We start from the raw sequence: 22614 nt of genomic DNA, 5'->3' as shown, positions 1-22614 counted from the left end.
TTCAGAATCAACACCTTAGGTGCACACGGGAGGATGCTCTAAACATCCCCTCCAAGTCCCCACCATAATCCCCGGCTATTCTCCAGAGCAGGTTGGGCTTTCCAGAGCAGCCCTGGGGGTAGCGCCCAGCCTCCAGGACAGAAGTCACTCCAGCGGCTCTCCAGGTGGTGGCCCCATGGGCTGGGCTCCCTGAGCGGATCCACCCCCTGCCAAGTCGGGGGACAGGTTCTAGCCATGAGTTCTGCCTCTGGGCCGGAACTAATGCCTCAGGTACAACATAAGCTACTTTAAAGTTATAAAATGAAATACATTTGCGAGTCCCCCAGACACTCATGTTTTTTCAGGGCAACCTCTCTCTACTCTGTGAAGTGAGGAGTCCCACAACCTGCTTGGCAACACGCTTAGCTTCAGCCACGTCCGGTCATTCACTGAGCCCTGGACACGTCTGGGCTTCCTTTCCGGCCCTGGCATTGGTCTTGCCTCTAGAAATGCCCTCCACCTTCTATCAGCTCAAATCCTACCCAGCACTCTGGAACCAGTTTGAATCCCCTCCCAAGGCCAATCCCGACCCCTCCAGCCTGAAGAGTTCCTCCCCTTCCTGTGAACTGATCTGTCAGACAATGCCGCTGATGTCTCATAATCTCCACCATCTATTCCTTTGGAGACGGGTGGATGATACAACTTGCCTCCTAGAGCGGGACTGCTGTCCTGGTTATCTGAGGCAGAGACTGGGTCTTGCCCATCTTGGTTCTCCGGAGAATGCTCCTCAGATTTCATGAGTAACGCAAACCCAGGGATCTTGTTAAAATGCGGATTCTGAGTCGGTAGGGCTACCTGGGACAGGCCCCTAAGATTCTGCATTTCTAACAAGCTCCCAGGTAATACCAAAGCTGTTTGTCTGAGGACCACGCTTTGAGTAGCAAGGGACTCTTATTTTGGGGCAGAGCCTGGATCCTGGTAGACTTTGAATAAATAGTTACTTGTTATGTGCTATTGTCCTTATCCTTCACCTGGCCCATGGAGCTGTAGCCTCAGTCCCCTTTGAGGAACAAACGAGCACAGGCCCCAGAAGCTGAGTATCAGCCTGTGGGTCACCCTGGAGCCAGGCTGGGCATGAGTGTCCTCTGACCCCATCTGCTCTAGCCTGTTGGCTGCACAAATGGGTTCCCTCTATGTGCCAAACCGTCTGCCACGGGCATTACGTGATGTGTCGATTAAAAAAGAGACAAAATGTTGGGCCTTAAAAACTCAGAATATTAAAATCTCCTGCCCATTAGAGATCCACTTCTCAGTTTTTCTCCGTCTCCTATGACCAAGGTATAGGTCTCATAGCTCCTGCAGGCTCAGTATATGCTGTATCCCACAGAGGCTACTATGTTTTGGAGACTTCACAAAGCATGCAAAATAGTTTGAATGCTTAAAACATCAAAGCTTACTCAGAGGAAGACTATTTTGCCATGAGATTGAATATTTACTTAGTAAGATCTGTTTTCCGTGAAAAGCAGAAACTACCAGTAAGCTGAACGACAGCAACAAAGGATGACCACCACGGTTCATGAAGGACCCACTTACTGATGATCTACGACACAGCAATGCATGACACATAAAACCGTGTTGCGGTTCTCCGGAACCCTTACAAACTGTTGTAAACTTACAAACTTACAAACCCTTACTCTCCTGTTGCCCTTACAAACATCTAGATATATTTTCCTAACATCTAACACACAGGCAATCATTAACCAATATAGATTTGAACGGAGTGTCCATTTTTTTGTTGTTGTTGCTGCAGCTCATACTTCTCGTAATATACCAATGAAAACAAACTAACAGATAAATAAAAATAATAGATTGTGAACTGCTCAGCCTGTGCCCAGGGCATAGTAGATATTCAACAAAGCAATGTTTTTAACCGCATGAGACAAACACATTCATATGGCCACAATCACCATTAAATAATGGGCCCTACGTTGTATGGCTAGTCCTTACCCGACTAGACTCTGACACAGGCATTGCTGACTACGACAAGGAGCTATCCAGGTCATGTCAGGCCCTGGGTGCCTTAGATTTTCACAATGACAATAAAATGAGAAAATTCCCTTTTTTAAATCAAAATATATCTTTCTGAAATATTTAACATATAAAAATACGTATTTTCTTCAGTGAATGGTGTCTCTGAAAATCAGACAAAGACTGATCAGGGAAAAGACTGATAAATTTGATCACATGAAAATAAAAATGTTTGCATTGCTTAAAAAAAAAAAAACCTAAGCAAAGTAGAAAGATAAATACTTTGGGAAAATTATGTAAGTTATAACTCAAAAGAGTGCATATCATTAATGTAAGAGACGTTCTGAAAATAGATAAACAAAGGACCAAAACAATCTCATAAAAAATGGACTGTAGATATGATCAGACAGTTCATAGATAAAGAAATGCATATAAGATAAATACGTCCTGGGAATGTCATGTACAGCACGGCCAGTATAGTTAATCATACAGTGTTGCATATTTGAAAGCTGCTAAGACAGTGGACCTTAAAAGTTCTCAACACAAGAAAAAAATTGTATGTGTGAGGTGATGGATATTAACTAAACTTATCATGGTGATCATTTTGCAATTTTTACATAGATCAAATCATTACATCATACACCTTAAACTTGCACAATGTTATATCAATTATTTCTCAATAAAACTGGGGGGAAAAAGAAAGGCAAGTGGCACTTAACTATTAACCTCATGGGAGAAATGTAATTTAAACTACACTATTTGTCACTTATCAAATTGGCAGAAGTCCAGAAGTTTGACAATGTCCTGCAATTGGCAAGGATGCAGGGAAATAGACACTATGAATCATTGCAGGTGGGGATGTAACATGGTACAGCTCCTATGAAGGGGTACTGGGTATCATCCAGCCAAGTGATGTATGCATTTACCTTTTGCTCTAATAATCCCACTTCAGCAATCAATCCCAAGAGATACCCAAAGACATTTGCACAGGGATCTGTTGCAGCACTATTTGTAACAGCAAAAGATCAGAAAGAACACAAATGTTCACCATTAGGGGATGGAGAGTAAACCAGGGCATGATCACAGGCCAGAGTCTCCAGAAGATGAAGAAAGCAAATAGCACTCCCTGAACCTTGACTGGGGTCTCAGAATATGGTTTCCCACTAAAAGACACAGGGCTCCTTAGCAAAAGTGGCTGATTCTGAGTCTAGAACAATACATGTGTAATATGATCCTGGAACACACTGTCATAGCAGAAAGGAAGAAAGGTATCAACGAGGTCAAAAGGACACAAGATTCCTCTGGCCAAAGACAGGACAATATAATATCAACAGAGCTAAAAACTATAATGGATTCAAACATATTCGAACATACCAAATATGTTTGAATCCATTCGTTTATATATAAAAAAAATCCTTTAGGAAGAAACTTTTTGGCTACCTTCGGAGAATGGAGCCAACTTATTATTTTTAAAAAATAATTTGGAAAAAAACAGTAAAGAATTAATTTATCTCACTGGTGATTCCTATATGAACTATATACTCCAGGGAAGTGAAATATTTGATGAAGGGAAATTTCTCATTACAGAAGTTTTCCAGTGAGTAAAATGAAGAGAAAATGATAGAATATCACTATTTTGCAGTCTCTGATTAATTGCTGGATTTAGACAATTCATTAATGGTTGCTAATATGTGAATAGATAACCTGAAAATATGTATCTTGTGATGAAAATACACAGAAACACATATGAATTATTCTGGCAAAACAAAGCAAAAAGCACACAGAGAATGAGACCAGAATCCAACCCAGCTTTTATCTATTACATCTAATAGAAATACAAAGGACAAAGGAATATGTGTTTTGATATATTTCAGATGACACCACAGAGACGTCATCTGAAAAATTCAGATTGTGGAACACTCTCAAGACCAATAAACTGCTCTCTTCAACAGATAAATTGTAAGGGGAAAAAATAAAGAAAAAAGAAAAAGAAACAATCCTGATTCGGATAGCCAACAGACACTTGAAAAGATGCTCAACATCACTCATCATCAGGGAAATACAAATCAAAGCCACAATGAGATATCACCTCACATCTGTTAGAATAGCTAAAACCATCCACATAGGAAACATCAGGTGTTAGTGAGGAGGCGGAGAAAGGGGAACCCTCTTATGCTGTTGGTAGGAATGCAAGCTGGTGCAGTCACTCTGGAAAACAGTATGGAGCTTCCTCAAAAATCTAGAAATAGAACTACCCTACAATCTCCCAGCTGCACTACTAGTTATTTACCCAAAGAATACAAAAATACTCATTCAAAGGGATACATGCACCCCAACTTTTATAGCAGAATTATCTACAATAGCCAAATTATGGAAATAGCCCAAGTGTCCACCCACTGATAAATGGATAAAGAAGATGTGGTCTCTATATACAATGGAATATTACTCAGCCATAACAAAGAATGAAATCTTGCCATTTGCAACTACATGGATGGAGCTAGAGCATATTATGCTAAGTGAAATAAGTCAAAGACAAATACCATATGATTTCACTCATATGTGGAATTTAAGAAACAAAACAAATGAGCAAAAGGAAAAAAATGAGAGAGAGAAACCAAGAAACAGACTCTTAACCACAGAGAGCAAACTGATGGTCACCAGAGAGGAGGTAGGTGGGGGGATGGGGGATATAGGTGAAGGGAATGAAGGAGTGCACCTATTGTGATGGGTACAGGGGGCTGGATATAAGTGTTGAATCACCAAATTGTACACCAGAAACTAATATTACACTGTATGTTAACTAACTGGAATTTAAATAAAAACTTAAGAAAAAAATCCTGATTCAAACGAACTGCAAAAAAAAGGATTACAAGATAATTCAGGGAAACTGCACACTAGTAATTTATATGATATTGTAAGGTTTTTTAAAAAAGGGGTGCTTATTTTTAATTTTAGGAACACATACATTTAGAAATACTTCAAAAGAAATGATACGACGTCTGGAATTGTCTTCAAAGCAATGTGATGGGAGGAGAATGGATGGGAGGACAGCTAAGACAAGACTAGTCATGAGTTGCTAATTGTTACAGCTGGATAATGGATACATGGTGGTTCATTGAATTGTTCTTGCCACTTTGTAGATGTGGCATTTTCCATAATAAAAAGATAAATAAGTAATGAAAAATTTTACAAAAAGAATAATAGTCTCCTATGTCTGCCCTCCTTCCTTGCCTGGGTGTGTGATGATTTTTATTTCTGGAACTCTTTACTCCAAGAACTCTGTGAACTTCATGGAACTTAGATCAGCTCTCAGGTGGCAGATACAGGAACTAAAGAAGAGACGTAAATGAAGTCCCCAGTACCAGGACTTGAAATACACAGTGACCTGATAATTCTAAATTTAGTCCCTAACCAGGCATTTGGAGAGAATGTGTGTGTGTGTTTTGGGGGGGGGGGGGAGGTGTTTTAAAGTCCTGGTGGGGCACAGGTATCCTCCTTGAGCCACTAATGAGGCCCTCCCACTAATGAATCATGCAGAAGGAATGTATTTCCTCCTCCTGGTTCCTTCCTTCTTTAAGGAAGGATTTAAGAAAACCTGAAGGTCAAGATAACCATCCCTCTGTCCCTATCTCACTAAGCTCTAAGCTCGTGCCCAAGGAAAGGCCACAGGCTGTAGGCACTGACCCCTAGACCATGCAGGCATCTTCGAGAAGATCTAGTGTAAAGAATTAGCCACCTCCTTTCAAAAAGGAGGGGAGTAAGAGACAGGCCCAGAGCAGTGAAGTGACCATCAGAGGTCACGTGCAGAAGCAAGAGATGAACCAACCTAGAGCTCCAGACTGTGACTTCCAAACCATGGGCTCTCATTACTCATCCTCACTTTCTTGAGGCTGACAGGGGATGAAAACATCATACCCAGAAATCAAGTCCAAACAATTCCAGAACAGAGCTATATGTGTACCATTGCTGAAATGTCCTTCCTGCAGAGAGTCTAAGTGGCAACTCAAGGTCACGGAGCTTAGGAAGACAGAGTCAGGGGAAGCAACTTTTTTTTCCCCCTTTTGCTTCATTCTAATAAAGCATCCTGACTTCCACCGCTGAAGTCAAAGAGGCTTTGGCAATCAGTCTCACAGAACTGGCATGCTTCTCTCCCTACCTGCGCCTCCACTCCCTGTATTCTCTTCTTTAATTGAACTGGAACTGTGAGGTGATTTTCAACATAACTGGTAAAAATTCAAGAGCGTGAACACCGTGCTCTTGAGCTCATCAAAAGCTTGTTTCCCTTGGGTGTGCTTCCACTCAGTGCTGATAAGAAAGCCAGGTATTAGTGAAGGAATTTCTGAACATTTGCCTTAAGCCTGCTGTCCCAAGAATTAAGGTGTGATTTTTAAAGCAATGTCTTTTTTTTTTTTTTTTTTTTGGCCTTCGTTTTAAAATGCTTTCAAGCTCCCATCTGTCAGCTTCCCTGAGATGGGAATCAAGAATATGGACCTTCCACCTAATTGAACTTCCTCTAAAATTCTTCCATTCACTGAAACCCTCGCCGTACTTCTGTCCCACCCAGGTCTGAAATCATCTCAGCGGGGGGATTCACAGGTAGCATCCCTGCAGAGGGAGTGTGGGGCCGCGGGTCAGAAGATCCAGGTTCTGGCCATGTCACACTGTGCACCACCACATGTCTCTCTGCATCACTCTCCATGTCTGTTAGAAGGGGATGACGGTCCAACTCCAGGACATTCTGGAAAAGGTGCAGTTATAGAGATAGGAAAAATTCAGCGGTTGCCATGGGTTAGCAGGAGGGAGGAATAAATAGGCGATCATAGAGGATTTGTAGGGCAGTGAAACCACTCTGTCCACTGGTGGACAGATGTCATTACACAGTTGTCCAAACCCACAGAATGCACAACACCAGGAGCAGAACCTAATGTAGACTATGGATTTGGGGTGACTGTGATGTGTCAGTGTAGATTCACTGTCCCACTCTGGGGGGGTTGCTGACAGTGGGGGAGCTGTGCTTCTGTGTAGGGGCAGGAGGTATATGGGAACTCTGTACTTCCTGTTCAATTTTGCTGTGAACCCAAAACTGCTCTAAAAAAATGAAGTCTATTTTTAAATTTTTTTAAAAGATTTATTTATTTATTTTAGAGAGAGCAAGTGGGGGGAGGGGAGAGGGAGAGAAAGAGAATCTTAAGCAGACTTCGTGCTCAGTATGGAGCCTGATGTGGGGCTCAATCTCAAGACCCTGAGATCATGACCTGAGTTGAAATCAAGAGTTGGATGCTTAACTGACTGAGCCACCCAGGCGCCCCTGGGAGATGATTTTTTAAGGCAGGTTACTGTTCTCCACTTGTGGATATTCTAATTCAGTATGTGTGGGGTGGGGCCCAGGAATCTGCATTTTCCATAACTGCCCAGGTGGAGACTCAGCGGGTCTGAAGTAGATGGTTCATGACAGAGAAAGCCGCCCCTGGGCTACCCGCCAGTCCCCTGGGGCTGGGTTCTCTCCCAGTGAGCTATCAGAGTGTGTGGGGTGGCTTTTAAGAGTGACTGCCTAAAGGCCTTTCCAGTAGGTTCTGAAGGGGATGCTGCTCTTTCACAGAAGGTGGAAATCAAGAGGGCCGAGGGACCGTTCATGGCCAACAGGGTGCACAGACCTCAAATTTCACAAGTGGAACCCAGATTTCCTGTGACTGACTCACTTCATAATATCACACTAAAAATGGTAAAGATTTTCTCTTTGTCCCTGCTTGGAAATTCCACAGTGCACGGTAGAGTCCAGACACTCCAAGAGCTGGACCAGCTTCCAGTTCTCAAAAATTAACTACTTAAAATACCTGAACTCTAAGTAATCTACAACCGCTGTGAAATTGTTCCCTCTCGGTAAAGGCTGCAAAACTGCCACTGGAAGCAGGCGTGTGTGTGATGTCTTCAGATCCTCTTGGCCCAGCGTGGTTAACGCACAAGTCCAGCATATGGCTCAGGAAGGAGATCCATCATATCCCAGAAAAAGGACCAGGCTCTGCCTTCTGGTCCCCTCTAACCTCTGTGGCCGAAGGGCTGGGATGGATGGGGTGCTTGCTGTTGGGAAGTGCTTTTGAGGCTGGGGGACCTTTGAGGGGAGGGATGGGCTCACGGTGGGGTTCACCAGAGTGTGGAGGAGGGGGAGGCATGAAGCAGAGAGGAGGCAAGAAGTACTGAGTGTGGATTGTGCGCTGGGAGTGAAAAGAGGGTGTGGTGTGTCTGGGTCTGATCCCAGTGTTCCTGGACTCCTGACCTGGCCACCCTGAGCTGTCCTTCCTTCACACTGGTATCTCTGGGCTCTGAGACCTGCTGCCCACCTAGCCATCCAGTCCTGCATCTGTCCTCCCCGTACAGCTGGGCTCCAGCCACGGCTCCTTGCTGTCCAGAAACCATGGACATACTTCCAGACCCACGGGCTTATCCAGACTTCTATTCTAGCCAGTTGGTGTGGAGTCACTGTTTATTCCAGGACATAGGGTGACTCAGATGGCCTTGCAGGGCAGTTCTAACTAGCCACTTCCTCTCGCTCCTGTCCCCTTTTCTTTGCCAAAAGATGCAGAAATGGTTCTTCTTGCTGGCTGGGCACACAAGGAAATGAAGATGGTATTTAAGAATGAAAAATAATTAATTGTCCTACTTCTTCTGGACATGATAAGAGGAAAAGAATAGTTAATAAAGATGGTTCTTTTTGATCAAAATGAAAAGGACTTTCCCGGGAAAGATACTGCAGAGCTACTTTGATTGCAAAGAGAAGTGAATAAAAGAAACCAATGAAGTGAGAGGCATTTAATGAAAAAGTTTATGGGGCAGGGTAACTATGGTGACATCCCCACTCAAGATACAGAAACTGCACGCCTGTTTCTGAGTCTAAGAAAATTCTGAAATTCACAGATCTCTAAAAAATATAGGATGGTAAGCAGCAATAAAATCCTCCTCCAGGTCAGCTGCTATCTCAGATAGGAAGAGCCTCCCAACTCCCCTTCAGCCTCCCTTAGGACTGGCCTCTGTCAGACCAGGGCCTCAGCCTTCCCTCCCTCATTTCCTGACCGTGGAAGCTTTTCCCGTGTGGCTTAGGTTAAAAAAAAACAACAAAAAACACCCCACTGTTCTTGGGGGGTGAGCACTGGGGCTGTTCTCCGAATCCGGTTTACAGGCATCCCACTGATGACCTTTTATGCAAATGCTTTCCCAGGTTTCTGAGTCATAAATACTTGGGCTCTTCTCCATGGTGTGGTTTCCTCAGGACCTCCGGCTGGGAGGTGTGAGTGTCTGCACAGGCACAGATGCTCACACACGTACAACGTGGTGGCGTAGAATCTGTTGCAGGACCTGCTCGCCGTGTGCCCTCAGGCAGGTCACTGACTTCGCCGAATCTCAGGTTCCTCGTGTGCAAAATGGGGATGATAACCATTTCTCGGGGAGACATGGGTATGATTAAATCAGATGGTGTCCTTAACTCACAAGCACAAAGTGCTATCTGGCACATAGTAGGTGCTCAATCAATAGCAGCTATCACAATCATCATGTATCCGAAGTGGGTAGAACGACCAGTTTTTCATCCACTAATGTGAGGTCAGGTTGTAATAAACTTCCAGAAGGCTGGGGCGGAGGCGACAGGGAATTCTATGGACTCAGGCTCCACTGGGTCTTGTTCAAGGCCTTGCTTGCTTGGCCTTGGTGTGTGCACGGGGTAAGCAGGTGTCCCAGGAGCCTCTCTTTGTTGACCCCGCCTCCTTGTCACACACACGCAGTGAAGTGGCCAATCCAGTGGCCACAGAGCAGCTGGAAGTACAGCGACAAGCATTTCCCTGTGGCGCCACACGAACAGACGCACAGGACCTCCATGTGGAGTTGCTCAGGCTGTGCCTGTATGGGGGTGCACCGGGGTGCCCCTTAATAGCTCATCCTGAGCCTATCACTAAATAGAAAAGCCATATGACTGTCTGAATCACGAATTGCTTTAGTCTTTCAATACTTAATCAGAGCCAGGCAGGACATGGGACAAACAAGGGGTCTGCTTTCATGAAGCCTCCATTCTAGAGGGGGAGCCCCATAACACACATGTAAATAACAGAAGATCAGTGGTGGTAGTGGCAGGACCAGAGAAAAATATGGTGATGTGATACAGAGCACCTGGGGTACTTCAGACCGGGCGGTCAGGAAGGCTGCATTGAGGAGGTGGCACATGAACTGAGACCCAAATACCAAGAAGACAGAACTCTGGGGAGATCTCCTAGAGTATGAGCTTCCAGGTAGAGGGTACAATGAGTGCCAGGGTCCCCAGATGGACAGAATTTGGCCTCAAGGTCTGCAGCAAAGGCCAACAGGCCAGGGTACAGTGGACAAGGTAAAGGAGCGGGGCCAGAAAAGGAGTGTGAATGGAGAGCTTTTAGAAAAGCATTTCCTAAACCAGGCTTCCTCAACCTTAGCACTCTTGACATTTGGGTCAATAATTCTTTGCCGTGAGGGCTGTCCTGTGCCTGCAGGATGGTTAGCTGCATCCTGACCTCTACAGCTGCATCCTCCCCTCCAGCTGTGAGAACCAAAATTGTGCCCAGACATTCCCAAATGTCCCCTGTCTTTCCAAGGAGGTGGCCAGGTACGAGGTTCTGGACTCAGGATGTCTAGATCTTTCACATGGTTAGCTTGAATAGCAACAGGAACAAATACTTGTTAATTGTCTAGCACAGAATTTGCATTCAATAGATACTTGCTGAGTAAGAAAATGGCCCAGATTGCCTTTCTGGTCACTACTATGCTGGTTTTGACTCAAGTAGAGGCTGGGAGGGAACAGAGGCAGCAGAGAGGAGTGCTCAGCCCAGAGAGCACAGACACTTGCCCAGGGCCTCTTGGGACAACCTCTGGCACATGTCAGGCCAGCTGAGGAGGGGACAGTAGGCACCCACTGCTGAATGCCTGGCCACCCTGCAGGAAGCTGTCTGACCCAGTGCTTGCCGAGAACCAAGCCCCTCAGGCAGGACGGGACCTTTAACCCCTCTGACACCATACCTGCTTAGGCTCAGAAGCTTATATTTAACTCCCACACTCCTCAGGAAGAAGAAAGGTTAGGAATGGAGAAATGATGGCCCCGTGCAGAATGAGGTGGAGGCCCCATCCCACCACCATTTCTCCAGGTGCTTGAAGGCTGGTGCAGCCCTGCACGTGCCGCACAAAGCTTTGCCACAGAATGACATGGGGAGGGGCTGCTGAGGCCCTCCTCACAGGCCAGAGCTGGTGGCATGGTTCCAGCTGTGCCCAGCTCTGCAAGGAATGGCTTCTGGTGTCCTCTTGTCTGGATGGAATGAAGTGAGGAACATGAGTGGCTGGCGTTTGTCCAAAAAAAGCCCAGACCAGACAAGAGGTCTGTGTCATTTTGTTCTCTTGCTCAGCAGAGCTGTCTGCTCTGCAGACAAGAGTTAAGTGCCAAGAGATTTCACAGAGAAAACGGGCTTGGAGAGAAGGAGGAGGAGCCTGGGGAGAAAGGCCTGGGGCCCACCAGGCCAGTACTTGCTCCCACTTCCCTGTCCCAGCCCTGAGGAGGGGGCAGGAAGAATTACTTCTACTCTGGGGACGTCACGCCTCCCCGTCCCCCCAACACTCCACTCCCACTGCTCCTATGCCCTCCCCCCATCTGAACACTTAGAGTTCCCTCAAACCTGGCCCATTGTTGGGGTTAAATCATGTTCCCAAAAAGATATGCTGAATTCTTAACACTTAGCACCTCAGAAGTGACTTGATTTGGAACTAGGATTATTGCAGATGTAATTAGCAAAGTTATGGCTGTGCTGGAGTAGGATGGCCCTTAATTCAACATGACTGGCATCTTCATAAGATGAGGAGAAGAGACACAGCAACACACACAGACAGACAGCCAAGTAAACACTGGGGCAGAAATTAGAGCTTCACTGTCACAAGTCAACAAACTCCTGGAGCCACCAGCTGGAAGAGGCAAAGAAGGATTCTCCCCTGGAGACTTTAGAGAGAGCACGGCCCTGCCAAAGCCTTGATTTCTGACTTCTGGCCTCCTGAACTATGAGAGAATAGATTTCTGTTGTGCCACCAAATTTGCAGGATTTGTTAACAGTGGCCCTAAGAAATAAATATATCCATGTTCCATATTCTGTGAATGAAAGTGGACATAAGGGCGGCTGGCTGTTTTGAGCCTATATTTCTCATATTGAGCTTGGTAGACCACCTACTTCAAAATCATCTGCAGAATGTATTCTGAATGCAGATTCCTGTGATCCAGCCCCGCTGCATAGAATGGGGATCTCTGGGAGGGTCCAGATCTGAAACAGGCATTCATTACAGGCTTTCCAGGTAATTTTTACACACATTGTAGTCTGAGAAGAGTATTGCCACAGGTTTTGGACCTCAACTTCCTCAACTTCCCAACTTTTGGAATCCTAGAATTCAAGTGTATTAATTTCCCTGGGAGGAGGGGTAATATGAGCTGGGTACGTTTGTTTGAGCTGCCCAAGCTCACGATGGATTGGGTTCCAGGTGAAAAAGCAAATGGAGGTATGGATTTATGACCGCACGTTGCTGATGTGTTGAATGCCAGCCCTGCTGGGCGCTCCAGGGTCTTTGTAGTCATGAAGCATTAACTCATCACAACATGTTAGGACAAGGCAGAGACTAGAATCCTCATGCTTTTGATGAAAAACCAGATTCAGAGACGCTAACCAAGTTTCCTAAGACCACAACAGCTAGAAAGTTGATGGCCCTGGATTCAAACCCAGAGCCTTCCAGCTACCAGGTGAGGGCTTCCATGGCCACTCTGGGTATCTCACGATGGTGCATTCTTCCACTACCTGTATCCTTGGCAGCCCAGACTCTGCTGGATGGCTTCCCCTGCTCCAGGCTCATCAGTCCTGATAGGTAAACACGCAGGTGCCCGATCCCTAAGTCAGCCTAGACACTGAATCTACCCGTCACATAGGGACAAGGTGAGAGAGGCTGTCTCCTCTATCCCTTCTTTCTTGGAGGAATAGGACTCTGTTTTCTGAGTAGAAGACACCAGGTTCCAGCAGAGCAGCTGTGGTGTTTTAGGTAGTTTGGGTCATAAATCAATACACTAATGTGTTCTCTCCTTAACTATGCATTCGTAGTTAATACAGTGCCACACCCCGTTCTAGAGTACTCATGTCCAGGTTGCTCCCAGACCAAGAAAATCGAGGCCTCTGAGGCTGGGCTGGAGCATCAGTACTCATCAGAGCTCCTCAGGTATTATACGGAGCAAGCCAAGAATGGGAGGCACGCATCAGAGTCCCCTGGCAGGCTCACCACAACCCTAAGCCCTGGGCCCCACTCCAGGGCTTTGGACTCAGGAGGTCTGAAGTGAGGCCTGGGAGTGTGTGCTTCTACCAGGCTCCCGGGTGATGCTGATGCTGCTGGGTTTGAGGACCACACTTTGAGAACCACTGGATTAGGGAAGACTGAGCAGAATGAAGAGATACTTAGCCTATTTATATTATTACAGGATGTAGGAAATTTCTCCTCAGTGAGCTAAGCATGAGTTTGCAAATGAAATTTCTTAATTGAACTCTTGGCTTCACCCAACAGGGACCAGTTTGGCCTTCCAAGAGCCTGAGAGGGTGACCGTTCCCATGGCAGGGCCACATCAAAGTGACTTGGGAGGAAAGGAAATTGTGCTTGATTAGAACTAGAAGTCCTTGCTATAAAAACACTTCCTTGGACAATCCCTGTATCGTTTTTAACTCCGCACCTCAGTAGCTTCTGGTCTGCATGTGCTGTGGACCCTGTGCCTATAAAGCTGAATTCTGGAGGCTGGTGGCCCCTAGGAGCCAGAACTTGCTCAGGGCTGCAGGGAGAGGGTGGGGGATGCCAGAGGGAATCAGCAGTTTTGCTTCTACACCCAGGAAGGGGATGGACACCTGGGACATAGTCCATTGGCCACTTGGGACTGGTCTTGGGTTGGAATGGGCACTCCATACCCTGGAGTCTGCCGGTGACCACCATGGAGCCTGCTAAGGACATCTGGCCAAAACGTGTGGGCTGCATTGGCCGAATTCTTGCCTTTGTGCTGGCCACTCGGCTTCATTGCCTACTTGGAAGGCAGCATGGTGACGTGGAAACAGCTTTGGTGTTGGTGTCAGCTAGGCGCTGTAGCTTGAGAGTCTAAAACTACCTAAAGGCATAATTCCCTCTTTCTTGAGGGAGGTCAGCTTTTTTCTGTTGAGACCTTCAGTTTGATGGGATGAAGCCCACTGACATCATGGAGGTAATTTGCTTTATCCCCAGTTTATTGATTTAAATGTTAATCTCATCTGAAAAGTGCCTTCAGGGCAACATCCAGACTGGTGTTTGATCAAATATCTGGGGATCATGACCAGCCAAGTGGACACATAAAATTAATCATCACAGAGGCCAAGAGGGAGCGAGGCTGGAGAAGACACGTGAAGGTTTATGATGTCCACCCACAGAGGATGTGCTTCACCTTCATTAGCGGGCATCTGGACCCCATGGAGGCCAGCAGCCTCTGAGTCTGGGCTCCCTGTGGAGCAGGCGGGTGCCTGTCTCCTGTGGTGAGACCGTGGAGCCCGTGGTTAACAAGGCATCTGTGAGCACGAATACCCCGGCCCAGAGCATTATTCTCAGGCAGTCACAGCCAGGCACACTGGGGACCCTACGAAGCTTCCAGGTAGAGGCCACTGTCCCTTAGGCTGCCCATGATTACAGAAGCACAGAATGTCAGAGCCCACAGGACCTGATGGGAAAACCAAGGCCCAGGTTGGGGAATGGGCTGCCCGAGGTCGCATGGCTAACTGGCTGCAGAGCTCGGGTGAAGGCCCAGGCCTTGTGTCCACAGCTCCTACATCAAGCTGCAGACACATCTGAGGAACCCCCCTCCACCCCGGGGGGCAGCCATGGCATCCGTGGCCTCTCTAGCGGGTGATCCAGCACAGACACCTGACCAAAGCCAGCCCAAGCTAACTCCCTCTCCAGGGATCTGGCTCACAGGGACAGGACGCAGAGACCGGGACTCCCGGAGGCCAAGCTTTGAGAGGACAACCACACATGACGTCACACTTCAGGTCACGCCTCATGGAGGGAGGTCCTGGCCTCTTCCCAGACTGGCTGTCCAGTATTTCCGTGGATTGCCTGAAATCTCTGGGTCCTCTGGGAGAATTTCCTTGAGGCCTCAGGCAGCCAGCCCCCAGCCCCAGGTCGCGATGCTGCGTGTGCGGGTGCCGGGCCTCTCCAGGTAGCTGGGTGGCTGTGCCTCCTTTGTACGTACCCAGCCCCGAGCTCTGGCAGCCAGGTCCCTCGAGGCTGGAGGGAGTCCTCATGGGGTGGCTTCTCTTTACACGGTTAGGTCCCTGCGACCCCGAAGCCACCTCTCAGGCCCAGAGGCCCCGTCGGCAGCCGCCCACCGGGAATGGTAAACCGTAGCCTTGAACTCTCTCCCTGCTCTTCCTGGCTGGCAGGCGGCAGCACGGTCACGGACGCCGGGCTCCCCGCGCCAAGAGCCACTACCAGCCGCTGCTGTAAATAACAGTGACCCTCTGGCAGGCTGTCCTGTCCTGTCCACTTAGAGCGCCAATCAGAGAGGCTTGCCGGCCCCAAGGGCAGCGACACGGAAGGACGGCCCGAGCCATGGCTCCGCACCTCTGGCCCGTTCATTACGGGCAGAGGGGACCAAGGGTTGGGGGTTCCTGGGGAGGCAGCTGCAGCTTGGCTGCGTTGGGGGTGGGGTGATGTGCGGGCCATCAGGGACTAGAGGGCCACCGGCCACCTGGACCCCCGAGGAAGCCTCCTGGCTGTCACAGTTCCCTGAGAAGCTCCACGCCACGAAGCTGCAACGAATCTTTCAGACCCTCAGACAACATCTGAAGGTCATCTTTTGGGCCTGGGGTGCAGAGCCCTGGCCGCGGCACTGGAGTCCAGCTTGAATGAAGGACAGCTAGCTACACCAGAGGTTCTCAACTCCAAACAAGCGGGCTGACCGCGGCAGGGGCTAGCGCCCAGTGTAGCCAGGCCAGGTTGCTCAGCTCCGGTTGTCGGCTGCCCTGGGCTACAACAGCACGGCTGCGTATGGTTGTGCCTGGGACCCCGTGGCCCGCTAAGCCTTAAGCTGTTCTATCAGGTCCTTTCCAGGTTCTATCCCCAGGTCCTGCCCCCTGGACCTGGGGATAGAACATGGGCTGGGCGGCAGGACAGCTTCCTCGGGAACTGGCCTCACCATGCTCCAGCGTTCTCACCTGTGCAACGAGATCAGTGACACCTGCGTGTGTGTGTGCGAGCGGCGGGGAGGGGGGGCTAGACAATCGGAGTTCCTGGCACAAGGGACATATTCAATATTAATCTTTCCTTCTGCTCGCTAGGAAATGGGGCTTGTGATGGCTGTCCTGTCTGTGTTGAAAGCGGTTATGCTTTGACAGTAGATAGGAAAGCGCTCTGAGAAGGTAAAGGTGTTTTGTGGTCGTAGACTCTACTACAAGTATCATTCTTGAGCTACGTGGAGCCCCCTGCCCGAGGCGGGGCGGGGGGGGGGGGGAATCAAGAGAGTTCTGTAGGGGCTGGTTGTCAGGAGCAGCCCGCCCAGCCACAGATTTGGATGCAGCCCACGTGAGCCGCTGGGCCATGGGCATTTCCTCTGCCTCTCTGAGCCTCAGTTTCTCGCTTGAAAGACAGAGGTGCAACTCACACTTTTCTCAGAGGAGGGACGCAATGAGATGTAATGACATAGAGACAGCTTCACGCAGGAAGCTCTCAAAGGTGAGCTCTTATTTTCATTGTAATTCCAGGTATAGCTGGACTGAACCACTGGGAGGGTGTGAATGATCTGCACCAGGGGACTGAGAGGAGGGAGGGGGAATGAAGAAGGAGGTGGTCTGTGGCTCCCACACAGCTCCCTGCCGTAGGCCTGACCCCCAGAGAGAGAAGCAATCTCTCCATCTCATTGTCATGCCTGGCGTGAGCAGAGGTGGTGAAGGGCAGAAGCTCAGATGCGACTCATGAGCCTGGGGTGGGGAGGGGAGGGGAGGGGAGAGAGGTGGGGGAAGGGGAGGGGGGAAATTGCTATAATCCTGATTCCTCCCCTATAGATTCCCTTCCCTTCTTTTTTGTTTTTTTTTTTTTTTTTTTGCATTAGAAAGGAGAGATTTTTTTTTCTCTTTCTTTCTGAGAAGACGTATTACTTTCATTTTTGAAAATGAGGGGAGAGAGCAGACTGAGTCTGGGTAAGTTCCGTCTCCCCCCCGGGGGCACCGAGCAACGGGAGGACAGTAGTGGCAGAGTTCTGCAGAGAAAGCGGGGAGCCCTCCGAGCAGCCAGGCACGGCTGGGCTGCAACAGAATCTGTTCTGCTCACAAGGTGGCTCAGGAGAGAAAGAGCCTTGCCAAATCTGGTTGATGCATTTAAAAGTAAGGCCATCTGCTCGATGGGGCACTACGAAAATCTGGTCGGTTCACGGCTTCCCCCTCGAACAGGAGGATTTTCCTCTCCGAGATCTGGGAAGATGCATGCAGTTCATATCCGCTGCACAGAGGTGGCCACTCCAGGCCGCTGTGGCTTCAGGCGCTGCGGGCAGGAACCTCCCACTCTGCCCTTCTCCCCCCTGCAACCAACAACCACACTCTCCCCCACCCCCTCTGCCCCGGCACCGCAGGCCTTGCCCTACAGGACATCTCCCCCATCCTCACCTCTGTCTTCCTTTTCCCCAGCCTGCCTGCATCGCCCCCCACTGCCACCCACCCCACACCTTTCTCCCACATCCTCCCTAACACCCAGCGGCTCGCAGGTAAGCGGGGGAGAAGGTGCTATATAACACCAACATCCAAACAGATGGGGCAATTCGTGGTACACATACCAAATATCGCAAGGCAGAAAGAAACGGATGGAAGTTCAAAATGTCATGAGGCCTTAGAAAGAGGACAGTCTTTCTGGGCACAGGCATGGAGCAACCTGCAAGGCAGGGACGTGATCCCCCAGGGAGCAGAGCTGTGGCTGCCAACCACCATGCCACCGCGGTGCAGAGCCCAGAGTCTGGTTCTTGTGACCAACTTAACATCCTTCGGGAGTCCGCTCTGGGCGGAGTGTTACTACACTCAGCACTAGATAGAAACCGAGGGAAGCAGCACTGGGGACGCCTCGCTGTTCATCAGGCCAGAGGAGGCTGTCAACATGCCTGGGGTTCCCGGGGGGAAATATGCAGAGGGAACCTCAGGCAAACAGACAGGGCTTATTAATTACAGAGGGCTTGGCCCCTTGTCCTCTGCATCCTCTCAGCAAGCTGCGCTGGGCCTTGACCATTCCTCTATGACCTTCTTGCACCAACATCCCTCGTCCCTTTCTCTAAGGCCTTGAGGAATTAAGTCTTTGGAGGCTAGAAAGAGCAAGTAAAGAGAAATCCCAAGTGAAATGGTCTTTTCCCCTAAGGTCCAGGTCAGAAGCGGTCTCAGCTGCTCACTCTGAGCTCCCTTGAGCCCAGACCCATGTCAGCCCTGTTGGCCTGTGGGGCCAGGGCGCATGGGGAGAGCAGAAATGTGCCAAGACAGCCACGTAAGAAGACAGTCCCGATCTAGCCTGTCCTGCTACAAGGTGGGGACAGCCTTCTTTCGAAAAGAAAAAGACTCCAGAGGGTGTTGGCCCAGGTTCCACTTAGGACCCTTTTCCTGTCCCTTTTGAAGACTCCTGCTCTTAGGCCAGAGACCTGGCCATGTTTCTGGAATCCCTGAAGCCCCCTCCTCTCCTGGGGGCTCGGTGATTTAGGAGTAGGTGAGAGAGGGGTGGGTAGGGTAAAACATGAGCCCCCAGAGAAGGAGGATATGTAGCCAGCATTCCTAAGCTCATATCACGCTGGAGGGTCCTTCAGTGCTGTATTTAACTGAGCCGTCTACACCACCGGCGGGGGAGCACCAGGAGTGTGTGGCCCGAGAGCAGGCATTGGGGGCCTGGGTTGCCACCGGGTGGGGCTTTCGAAGCTTGCCCCCCAGGAATGGCAAACTGTGCTCACAGGGCAATTCACGTCAAGAGGCAGCTGTGGGCCCCAGAGAGCCAGGGACAGTCCGACGAGGACAGCGGCAAGGACAGAGCGAAGGCACTGTGCACACCAGTGCTGGGCGTGGGGACCTGTGTGCGGGCACCGCCAGCAGACGGCTCAGGCTGCCGTGGGGGGTGAGGAAGGCACGCATCAGAGCCTGGATTCCACGGCGGGTCCAGAAAGGATACACAGGGGACAGAGGCCAGGAGCTGACTACAAACCAAGGTGTTTTGGTTTGAGGAGAGAGCCATCGATGGTCACCGCCAGTTCCCAGAAAGAGGCACAGTTTGCCAAAACGATGGGAAGCAAGGTGGCGCAGCGCTAAGATCTCCACCTCTGGAGAAAGACACATCTGGATTTGAATCCCAGCCCCCATGCTGACTACCGGTTTGACCCTGGGCCGGCAATGAGCACCTCTATGCTGTTTCTCCATTTGCAAACCTGGGATCATACTACCACCCACCTCCGAGGTAGCGAGACACTGACCAAAAAATACTCAGCCGGTGCCTGTCACAGGGTGAGCAGTGGAAGGAGACCGAACGAAAGCCGGGAATTCCTCCGGGTGACTGGTGAGCAGGCAGCAGAAGTGCAAGGTGAATGCCGAGTGCAGGGGGGACAGCGAGGTGGCCGCTGCAGTGTCCGGGGCCTGGGCCACTGTCCCTGTGGCTCAATGTAGAGAAGCAAGGAAGGCTGGGGCCAGGAGATTTGGAGGCATCCTCCGGACGGACAAGGGTAACTGCTGATCCACACGCATTGGAAGAACACCCATGTTTATGTGGAATCCACGCATTTCAGCCTGGACATGTAGTAACTATATGTAACACAGCACGGGGCTGAAGGTATGTCACAGAGCGGGGAGAAGCCGTAGAGAAAGCTAGTGAAACACTTGGGTTAGCAAGGAGCTGAGAGCTTCTGGGTGTTGTCAGTTGGCTGGGACACGGGGGCAAAGGCTGGGAATCACTCTAAGTAAGGTGACCGCATGTCCTGGTTTGCCTGGGACAGTCCTGGTTTCTGCCGGTTGTCCCCCTGTAATATTGACGGGGTCTTTTCTGTTCTCACTTGTCCCCTGGTTTGGGTGACCCATGTTTAACTCTTAAAGGAAAGTCTACACAAGGAGCTCCCATGGTTGCTCTGGCAGGAACAGAGCCGTGAGCTTCACCTTTGGACGTGGGGTACTGGGTTCCAGAGCTAGTCTTGCTTCTACCACATAAGCTTGGAACAGCCTCGTCCCCAGCAATGCCAATCAGCAGTGACCACTGTCAGGTATCCCTGATTCCTCTTGCAAGTACAGCCCTGGGTCCTTCATGGCTTCTGCTCCGGTGCTGAAGGCAGTGGGGGGGGGGGGGGGTGGGGGGGGGGGCAGGGATCGTACTTTAAACGCTGTTCTGTATGGGCCTATTACATATTTCTATCCTAAAAAAAAAAAAGAAAATCAAGTTTGCCTAATGAGGATCCTGAGTTTTCATGGCAATTCTCCTAACCCCAGGCGGTGAGAGACTGAGCCCTGAAAGGGGAAATAGCAGGCTTTATCTTCAAATCTAGCTCCTTGTTGACTATAATGAGCTTAGAATTCCTGAGACCCATCTGGGTCTAAAATTCTAAGACGAATCAGTCCAGACTCAAGGGGACTGACAACCAGGCGCCCCCTAGGGCCTCACGTGCCTCTCTGCCGTGATCCCATGTTGTGACCAGTCAACCTCCCTACCTAGACTGTGAGGGCAGGTCTGTGGCTGAGTGAAGAAATGAAGGAATCACAGGTCTCCAAGTTCTAGGAGAAAAATTCTAGAACTGAATCACAATTCTGATTAAGATGGTGAAAAGAGTGTAACCGAGGAGGCGAGATGAACATACAAGGGACTCTGACAGCTCTACTTTACAGTGTGCTGGACAGTTCCCAAGGCGAAACCTCCAGGGAGATCTGGCAGTTTGGAAGTGTCTGAGGTACCAGTTTTTGTTTTTGTTTTTTTAAAATTTCATTTATTTATTTTATTTTTATTTTTATTTTTTAAAAAAGATTTTATTTATTTTTCAACAGAGAGAGAGAGAGACACAGCGAGAGAGGGAACACAAGCAGGGGGAGTGGGAGAGGGAGAAGCAGGCTTCCTGCCAAGCAGGGAGCCCGATATGGGGCTCAATCCCAGGACCCTGGGATCATGACCCGAGCCACAGGCAGACGCTTAACGACTGAGCCACCCAGGCGCCCTTCATTTATTTATTTTAGAGACAGAGAGTGCATGCATGAGAAGAGGGAGGGGCAAAGGGAGAGAGCATCTCAAGCAGACTCCTCACTTAGCACAGAGCCCAACACAGGGCTCGATCTCACAACCCTGAGATCATGACCTGAGCCGAAATCAAGAGTCGGATGCTTAACCGACTGAGCCACCCAGGCACCCCAGTACCAGCAGTTCTTACTACTGCTTGTTTCCTCGGCAAGGATGAAGGTTTTTCAGGGATACTGAGACCTGCAGGGCTGGGTTCGAGTATCAGTCGGTAAATGTTTGTCTCAAGTATGTCACACGTTTTCCCACAAGCTTCACACCCATGGTGCATGAAGAGTCCTTGGCCAAGAAATTACTCTAACTTCTATGATGTTCTAGGTCTGAGAGGTCAGCATGCAGCCCGGGCATACAGCAGAACTGGGATGATGCAGCTGGAAATGTGGTCCCATTCCATTCAAAAATAGTGATACACTGGTCCAAAGGTTCAACTGGCTAACTGGAAACTCTAACTTTATTTTTTCTCTTTTGCATAGAAATATGGGATATTACGGGGGGAAAAACCCTGTTCATTAGTTTCCTCATCTGTTAAAAAAAAAGCGGGAGGAGGGGATTCATTGTAATATCTTATAAAGCAGTGATTACACATATTCCTTGGTTCACTGTTCCCAGAACTTTCATCCACCACAGGTAATGTACTTGATGAAAAAAAGATAAAGATAATTAATTATTTGGCAAATGTCCTGAAAGTCTTAAATGTGTGCATGCTTTTTGGCAACCAATTTCATGTCCAGAAGATGATGCTGGGGAAATCATAAATATATGCAAATATTAAACCACTAGGAATATTCATCACAAAGCTTACTTCTGGTCATGAAAAAAAGCGATCTAATTCGCCAATGATAAGGGTTTATGGTTAAACAGATTATGGTACATCCCACAGACCAATGCTCTACAGTGATTTACACATCTAAGTTAAACTACTCAAGATACATTGTTCAGTGAAAAAAGCAGTTACAAAAATTATAAGAGTATCATCTGTTTAATGTAAGTAAGTTCATAAGAAAATATTGAAAGGATAGACAAATACTACATTGCTGGGGTAGAGTTATGGGTAAATTTGTTTATCCGTGGTATCTCAAGCTTTTATAATGAATGCGTATTAGTTTTATAACAAAAAGAAAAAAAAAACCCCATAAAGCTATTCTTAAGTAATCCTGTCAGTGAAAATAAGTACTCAGCCTAGTTAGAAAAAATAAGATGGTCTGAAAGACTAATACGATCCAAAAGAGTGGAGAAAATAAAGTTATTTCCTCACCCACATTCCTTTATATTGGTCCAAATGCACGAATCTTGCTTGAA

This window comes from Phoca vitulina, unplaced genomic scaffold (genome assembly GCF_004348235.1).
Source record: "Phoca vitulina isolate PV1807 unplaced genomic scaffold, GSC_HSeal_1.0 scaffold43, whole genome shotgun sequence".
Lineage (NCBI taxonomy): Eukaryota > Metazoa > Chordata > Mammalia > Carnivora > Phocidae > Phoca > Phoca vitulina.
This window is presented reverse-complemented; position numbering follows the sequence as displayed.